General features: G+C 32.4%; 1 non-coding gene and 1 pseudogene across 2 annotated transcripts; one reads left to right on the plus strand and one right to left on the minus strand.

Annotated features, from left to right (window-relative positions):
* Nucleotides 1-3019: 3019 nt before the first annotated feature.
* TRNAV-UAC (transfer RNA valine (anticodon UAC)) lies at nt 3020-3092 on the plus strand. Its single transcript has one exon. It is a non-coding gene; the product is annotated as a tRNA-Val (tRNA).
* Nucleotides 3093-3327: 235 nt separating this feature from the next.
* LOC111304353 (large ribosomal subunit protein bL9c-like) lies at nt 3328-6069 on the minus strand (annotated as a pseudogene). The gene is made up of 7 exons (XR_016327004.1): nt 5934-6069; nt 5712-5839; nt 5523-5565; nt 4998-5095; nt 4828-4906; nt 4023-4204; nt 3328-3562 (listed from the first exon to the last, which is right to left on the minus strand). The product of XR_016327004.1 is annotated as a large ribosomal subunit protein bL9c-like (transcript).
* Nucleotides 6070-7431: the final 1362 nt, after the last annotated feature.

Genomic DNA, 7431 nt, shown 5'->3' on the forward strand with positions numbered 1-7431 from the left:
CTTTAAAATTTCATTAATTTTATTTCTCTTTTATTCGTTATTTTCCAAGTGAGAAGAGAGCGATGTGCAACACTAAAAATGAGATATATACACACAATAAATATGGCATCGGCAGCAGCACCACCACAACCAAAAGTCGTGGATTAGGTTCTATTTCCTTCAGGTTTTTATTGTTACATTAATAAAGTTTAAAATATTTTTTTAATTTTAAATTCAAAATTTAATTAAATTAGTTCATTTAATAATTTTAAAATTTAATATTTAATAAATTTAAATTTTAAAAATTAAATACTTACAATTTTTTTTTCTTAAAGCTGTCTTTTTTTTTTTTTTAAATACTCTTTTAAATTTGTTTTTTGTTTTTTCTTTTCTTCACTCTCTCGCATTACAGTTCTGCTTCATTAAATGACAAAGAATATATGGATAGCAAAGCTGAGTTGGTAACTGCCCAAGCCATATGTATCCATCTGTATCTCTACATTTTGTTTTTTGCGTTGATTATTTTATATATAGGCTATTTTTTTTAATGGTCAGTCTAGCTTTTAGCTCACAGGCCTAAGCCTACCCGTTACACCTAATTAACCAACCGTAATATCCCTTAGTTTGCAAGTCACTTAACCAAATTGCCAATCATCCAATTGATATTCCCTATGAAGAAGATACGAATTAACACTACTAACTCAGTTTTGGCATTATTAGGGAAGGATTTAAATGAAATTCGTTAGGTAAAATTCGTAATTTTTTTTATAAGAAATAATTAAATAAAAATTAAAACAAAAAATTAAAATTAAAAATTTTCTTTACATAAATTAAGTATGCTAAAATTTAAAAAAAATTTAATAAATTTTGATATATATTTTTAAATAGATATTTTTAATATTAATAAAATTTTTACCGTTAATTAAGTATCAATTAAATTTGAATTATAAATAATATTTTTAGTAATATTTTTATATATTATTGATCTTCATATTATATTCTATCAATTTATTAGTTTTGATTTTTTATTAAAGTTTTTATTAAATCATTTTTAAGAAAAAACTTTACAAACTTCACTTAAACAATTTCATGTAAATTTTGTCCGTCTTATTGTCACTCTTTTTTCAGTTTTTTTAATACGTGAATTCCTAGAATTTACTCATAAATACTTCATAAATGCTCTAAATTAAAAAAAAAAATAAACTTCATGCAACATAGAATAAAAAATTTAATTTTTTTCAACTCAAAATGATTTAATTTAAATTCGATGTCCTAGATAGATGTAAAAATTGTAATGGGCATGAGATGGGTAAACATGACTAATCATTGAAATATAAGAAAGAAGGAAATGGGGTGACTTAATTTACTCACTCACACTCACTTGTGTGTAAATGGAGTTTGTTATGTGCACGTTTTGGTGAATGTTGGTAAGCCAAAGCATGTGGGCACTTGCGTGAGATGTCCAAATACAAAGAGAGAGATAGTGTGTAAAATCATCATTGACATTTGCACATGTAGTTGCCTTGTCATGTAACCTCCCAATATTCTCATCTTATTATATTTTATATGCTCTTAATATAAAGTGCTATTAACACTCCAATTTAAATATTTATGCTTTACTTTGCTTGGTTTTATTAAAAAGGTTCTCTCTCTCCATTGCCTATTCAACTACTCAAAGGTACCCAAATTAGCTTTGTGTAGAGAAAATGTCACAACATCAATACTATATCCTTTTCCAAGTCTTTTTCCTTCATTTTATATATTTACATCTTAAGCAGGAAATTCTTATCCAAAATTTTTCAGCCACTCAAAATTTTGAAACCAATCTTGAATCTAATTACTTGAAATAAAATTTGTTTAATTTAAAATATTTGGTCGAATAATGGAATCGAAAATATATGAATATAAATTCCAAATCAAGATGGGTAGCTTAATTACTAATTTGTTAATATTTTGGTTATGAGATTGAAATTAATTAGAAGTTCAATCCCCACCTTGGAATTGGCTTGTAATAGGCTAAAAGCTACACCTACAGTAGCCAATGACAGTGGAGTATGAAGATATAATAAAGGTATTTATGATGTACTTGTTTTTTTTTTTTGGGTGAGTGGGTTCCAATATTATCTAACCAAGTGATATGTGGACAGTTGATATAGATCTTGAAGTGGCGTTGCCTCCAATTTCACAGCTGGATGGCTATCGGAATCTCTTGGCTTTCAGCTTCTCTGCTTCTCTGTTTTCTTGTGGTCAAGTCATTGTTTTTCATGAAAGGGACCGACGCTCCAAGGTGTTTGCTGACTGTCACAACTAAGCCAATTGGTATGATTTTGGTTTTTGCCGGCTATTCGCTTATTAACATTAATAACCCTAAACAAACTTCTATCTAACCAATCACTTGGGACTTATTCAAATTTTCATAAACTTGGATAGAGTCCAAAACGATCGGTCAAAGTCCAATCATAAAACTTAATCCCCGGCATAGTGACAACTCTCCAATTATACTCCTAAATAGACCACAAATCAATTAGTTACATTTAGTTACTTTACATATAATTAATAATAAGAATACATTGTTTATTCATGTGTTAGATTCAATTAGGTTTTCTTCACCATAAATTTTTTGTGTGGTTAGTCTATCTCTTTTGGTGAGATGTTGCCTACCTAATGTGCTTCTTCATACAGATTTTTGGTTTAGTTAGGTTTCTTCAAGGTCACGTTAGTTACCAAATGAAAAGCATGTGTGGAGGACAAAGTAAATATATCTATATGCTTACCATGCAGATAATGGCATGTAATTAATAATCACTTAATTCAAGTTAAAATTTTGCATAGGAACTAGTCTTTTCAACATTGAGAAACTAATCGTGATCAATCTCAGTTTCCCCTTATTTTTTTATAAATGCGAAGATGATCTCTCATATGAGACTATGACAGATTCCAAAATGTTCAAATGCAAATATATGAAGAAAAGATGTACAAACAAAGTTTTGTTACATTGAAATTCGATAATGTATGATCATAAAAGATTGCGTTCTAACCCGTTGCTGTGGTGTAGTGGTTATCACGTCAGTCTTACACACTGAAGGTCCCCAGTTCGATCCTGGGCAGCAACATTGTTAAAAGTAACATATATATTTTTTTCTTTTTCTTGTTTTCTAGGTGTTACAGTTCTATAACAAATGGAATCCTTCATCAAATGCCTTTTATCCTCGCTATATCACTTGATTTGATATGTCCTTACTCGAATCTTGCCTCACCCTTACCACTTGAGCCTTAGTGGCCACTACTCTGATATATTTGCATAAGCATACAAGCAGAAGCATCTGCATCAATAAAAATGAGAGAAAGTTTGGCAACATACAGCACATGAGAGCTGCAGAGAAAAGCTGTTTCCAGATAAAATTAACCAATATAAAAACAATTTTCAATGGCTCAATACATTATACAAGAGAATAATGAAAAACCGGAAAAACAAATATAAAACTGCTCCGCTATGGTTAGTAAAGCTAATACATGCCTACACAATTACACATTGCTATTCTCCAACATGCACCTTTATGAACTTGCCAGCATCATGCACCTCCTGCAATCAAAGAACAAAGTATTTAATCATAATGAAACTTTGACTCCATTTGGAATCATAAAAACCTATCGTCACGAAACACAATGAAATGATTGCTGAACCGTCTAGTTATGTAGACATTGTACTGAGAAGAGATGTGTGTTCTCTTTCTATATTCCACTACTTGTAAAGATTTTAAGGCTGGGTTCTCTCAACTGATATAATAATATTGTTTTGTTTCTTTTTTATTTCTTGGGTAATTTTGGCTTCTCTGTAAACATTTAAGAACAAAAAGTTTATCTTCTTTAAATTCTCAGTCCTAAACTACTTGCCAGAGAAAAGGTATCAAACAGAAATGTTCTAATAGACCAATGTAAAGGATGCTCTTCATAAGATCAATTCAAGACCGTTTATTGACAAGCAGCAAGAAAAAGTTACTCCTACTTTTACAGAAGAATTTTATGATCAGATGCTCACATACCTTAGACTGATGCAAGTGACTAAAAAAGTTTCCCATTCAGAGAGGAGGTGTACCAAAGGGACTTGTCCTCGGTTAGCATAAACATTCAGTCTCACTCGGGCAGTAACTTCAGGGTGGAGCTTCAGCTCTGCAATATATGTTCTCCTGTCTCTGGAAGAGAAACAATTCTTTTGTCCACATCCCTACAGATCAACAAAAAAGGTTAAAAACTAAGCAATCAGATTGATACATAAGGAAAATTTGTAAGGAGGAATGCTTCTTGTAATCTGAATTTTTATCTCACAGTTCTTAAGTTACTATTTACTAGAGTTCCAAAATATCTGGACTGAGTAGAGATTTCCAATAAGGAATGTTCTTGTCTAATTGCCTAAGATTTCCAATATACCCGTTTAAATAAATGAATATGGGAATCTCCACTTGGCGGCTGTCCATCTAGCTATAAATACATGCAGAAACTAACTTTAACATAATTATTGAGGGTTTAACACTGAAATTTATAGGAGACCACAAATCTTTAACAAAATGCAAATGATTCATGACGTCAAATCTATCAACTGAACCAAACCAACTTTTATAGCAGTCTGTCAGCTTCATTTGTTTGCTAACTTCTAACTGCGAATGCAGTTTGCTTTAAGAATGATGGTTGGGCATATACTTAAATTGCATTAAAAATGATAACGATGCATGTACATAAATTAAGGCAGAGTTGACATCGAGGCTTGAACTTTTATTCAATGAAATTAATTTACTGAATAAGTTGCAGAGTTGCAATGCCTGTTAGTAAAAGAAGTTAACAAATTTTTACATCTAAATCCCACAAAGATTTATGACGGTATCTTTGAAGCTGTGCCTTGATAATGTCTACAAGATCTTGAGCAGTAACACTGACAGAAACAAGTGAATGTCAGAAAGCAAATATGATAAGCAAAACCACTAACATATTAACTGTTAACTGTGAAGTTGGATCCTACTCACCTTCCAAAAATTAGCTTTCCTTTTCCACCTTTCCCCTTCACCTTAAAAGCTCCAACAGTTTCAAATATTAGAGCTAGTTGTTGTGCCTCTTCTTTTACCTATAGTAAAAAAGAAAAAAAAATAATTCAGTGCACAGACATGAACAGAATAAGTTCTACTAAAGCTACAAATAGCAAGCAGAGAAATAGCCATAAAACACCATAGCAAAACAATCATTATATTTTGTTCGTTCGATTAAACTGAGCATTCAACAACATAAAGAAATACTATCAGATTTACTCCGTACCATAAGAGCAAACACACTAACATAAACACAGACATCTAAAACAAGTGTCACTTCAATCAGGGTAGATTCTATTTTGACATTTGAAAACTTGCATTCAGCCTCAAATCATTAAAATGTGCAGTGGCCTAATGGGATTACAGGCCAAAAAACAACCAGAAAAAGAGATGACAAAAATGGTATCTGCAAACATCGAAAATTCAAAATCGTTAAAAAAAAATGTACATGTGCCACTAAATTACCCGTTGCTTCTCTGCTTCAATTCTTTCCTCCATTCTCATTTCCCTAGAAAAAGAAAAACAAAACCCATAAATTCTTTTCCAGATCATAAATAAGGTACATTTTCTCCTAGTAACACAATATGTTTCTTCTTAAAGCAATCAAAAAAAAAAAAAAAACAAGAAAGAACAGAGATTTAGGTTATAAATTACTTAAGTAAAACAGGAGTGATAAACTGGGCCTTGCCGATAGGCAAAAGATAACTCCTGAAATACCCAGCTTTCACATCCAAAAACTACCCTTTCTTTCCCAGGTATTCCACATCCTCCTTCAATATTATCTGCAACCCACCATTGACAACCACCCAATCAGCTTACTAATTAATAAAAATAAAAAAGAAACCAAATTTCGAGATATGAAACAATTTGTTTTACCTTTCGAGTCTTTTTAGCTTTCTTTTGGGCAAAAACCACGAAGACCCTGTTTCTTTCTGTTACTGTTGTTATCTCATTTTGGGTTCCTCCAAAGCTTTGACCGTGAGAGGGTTGATGCTGCTGTAGCCGTTGCCATTGCCACTCCCTCGAAAAAGCTGAGTCTGTTTCACCACTCTCTTCGGTCACTCCCGACTACAATCTTATCTGTTATTGCATGGCACTCTAAGTATCTGTTTTGCGTTTAATGTTCTGCCGTTTTGAACTACCTAGTAATTTCGGTTGATTATATTATTTCATACAATTTTTTTCTCATATTTCAACATTTCCTAGAATCATTTGATAGTCACCAACAATCTTTGGAGGATGTGTTTGGGGCATCTGATGATCAAAAGGGTATAATGATTTTTTTTTTTTTCATGAAATCTTCAACAGACAATTAGAGGCATTTCTATCATTTGTGTCGACTTAACATGTTAGGTTTGTCTAACATGCTCAATGCCATGGTACTATCTTTATTGTTCCTAATGCTCTTTCATTGTTTATCTATAAATATGAAAGTTCAGGCACCATTCTATTCCATTCTTCTTATTTTTACTTCTTTTTCGATTTGAATAATGTAGGGAAAACACACTGACTTTGCCTTTAACCACCTTTTTTTTTTGCCCTTCTAGGAATGCCCTAAGGTTGGAGTTCTACACAAACATTTTGCATGCTAGGTAGGGGATTTTTTTTTTTCATTAGCTGAGTATAAAGCAATGCCACCAAGGAAGAAAACTTTAGAAAAGGGAGAGACGACTGTCCCGACTAGAATAGAAACCCATTATAGTCAGCATTCCGTTCAACCGGCCTAACCACAGACGGGTCCAACTATGGAATAATTTCAAGCTCTGATCAAACAGATACAAACTCTCAAGCAGATGTTATAAACCATAACCCTAACTTAGGTTTTAAATGTGCCTAACTTAATCACCCCAAGCCGATGAGCTACTGTCATATAACCGAGCTATAAAGAGGTGAAAGCCTCATTGGCTTTCAAAGAAAAGAAGCACACAACCCCAGCCTACCATTACCCTAGCCACAATTCAACACAAGCTATGACCTAAAAATCCAAACAAACAAACCCCAAACCCCAACTGAACAGAGATTTAGAAACTTTGATGCAAGCTATAGAAAAAGAACTAAAAATTAAAGCTGCAACTTTTGAGGATAAACTTAAGTTCCTAGAGACCTCACCCTTCACTGAAGAGATTGATAAAGCCATGCCTCCGAAAGGGTTTAAATGTCGACCTTGAAAACCTACGATAGTACTTTTGATCCTTTTAATCATTTGAAACTTTATAAAACTAACATAATGATACAGGGGACAAACGAGGCTCTGATGTGCAAAAGCCTAGCTACTATACTGAAGGGCATAACTTGATCCTGGTATAACAGCCTGGAATCGAAATTAATCATGATGTTCAAAGAGTTCAGTCACTTTTTCCTGTCTAGTTTATGA

The sequence above is a fragment of the Durio zibethinus genome, chromosome 13 (genome assembly GCF_047325235.1).
Source record: "Durio zibethinus cultivar Kanyao isolate XHJ-2024 chromosome 13, ASM4732523v1, whole genome shotgun sequence".
In the NCBI taxonomy this organism is placed as follows: Eukaryota; Viridiplantae; Streptophyta; class Magnoliopsida; order Malvales; family Malvaceae; genus Durio; species Durio zibethinus.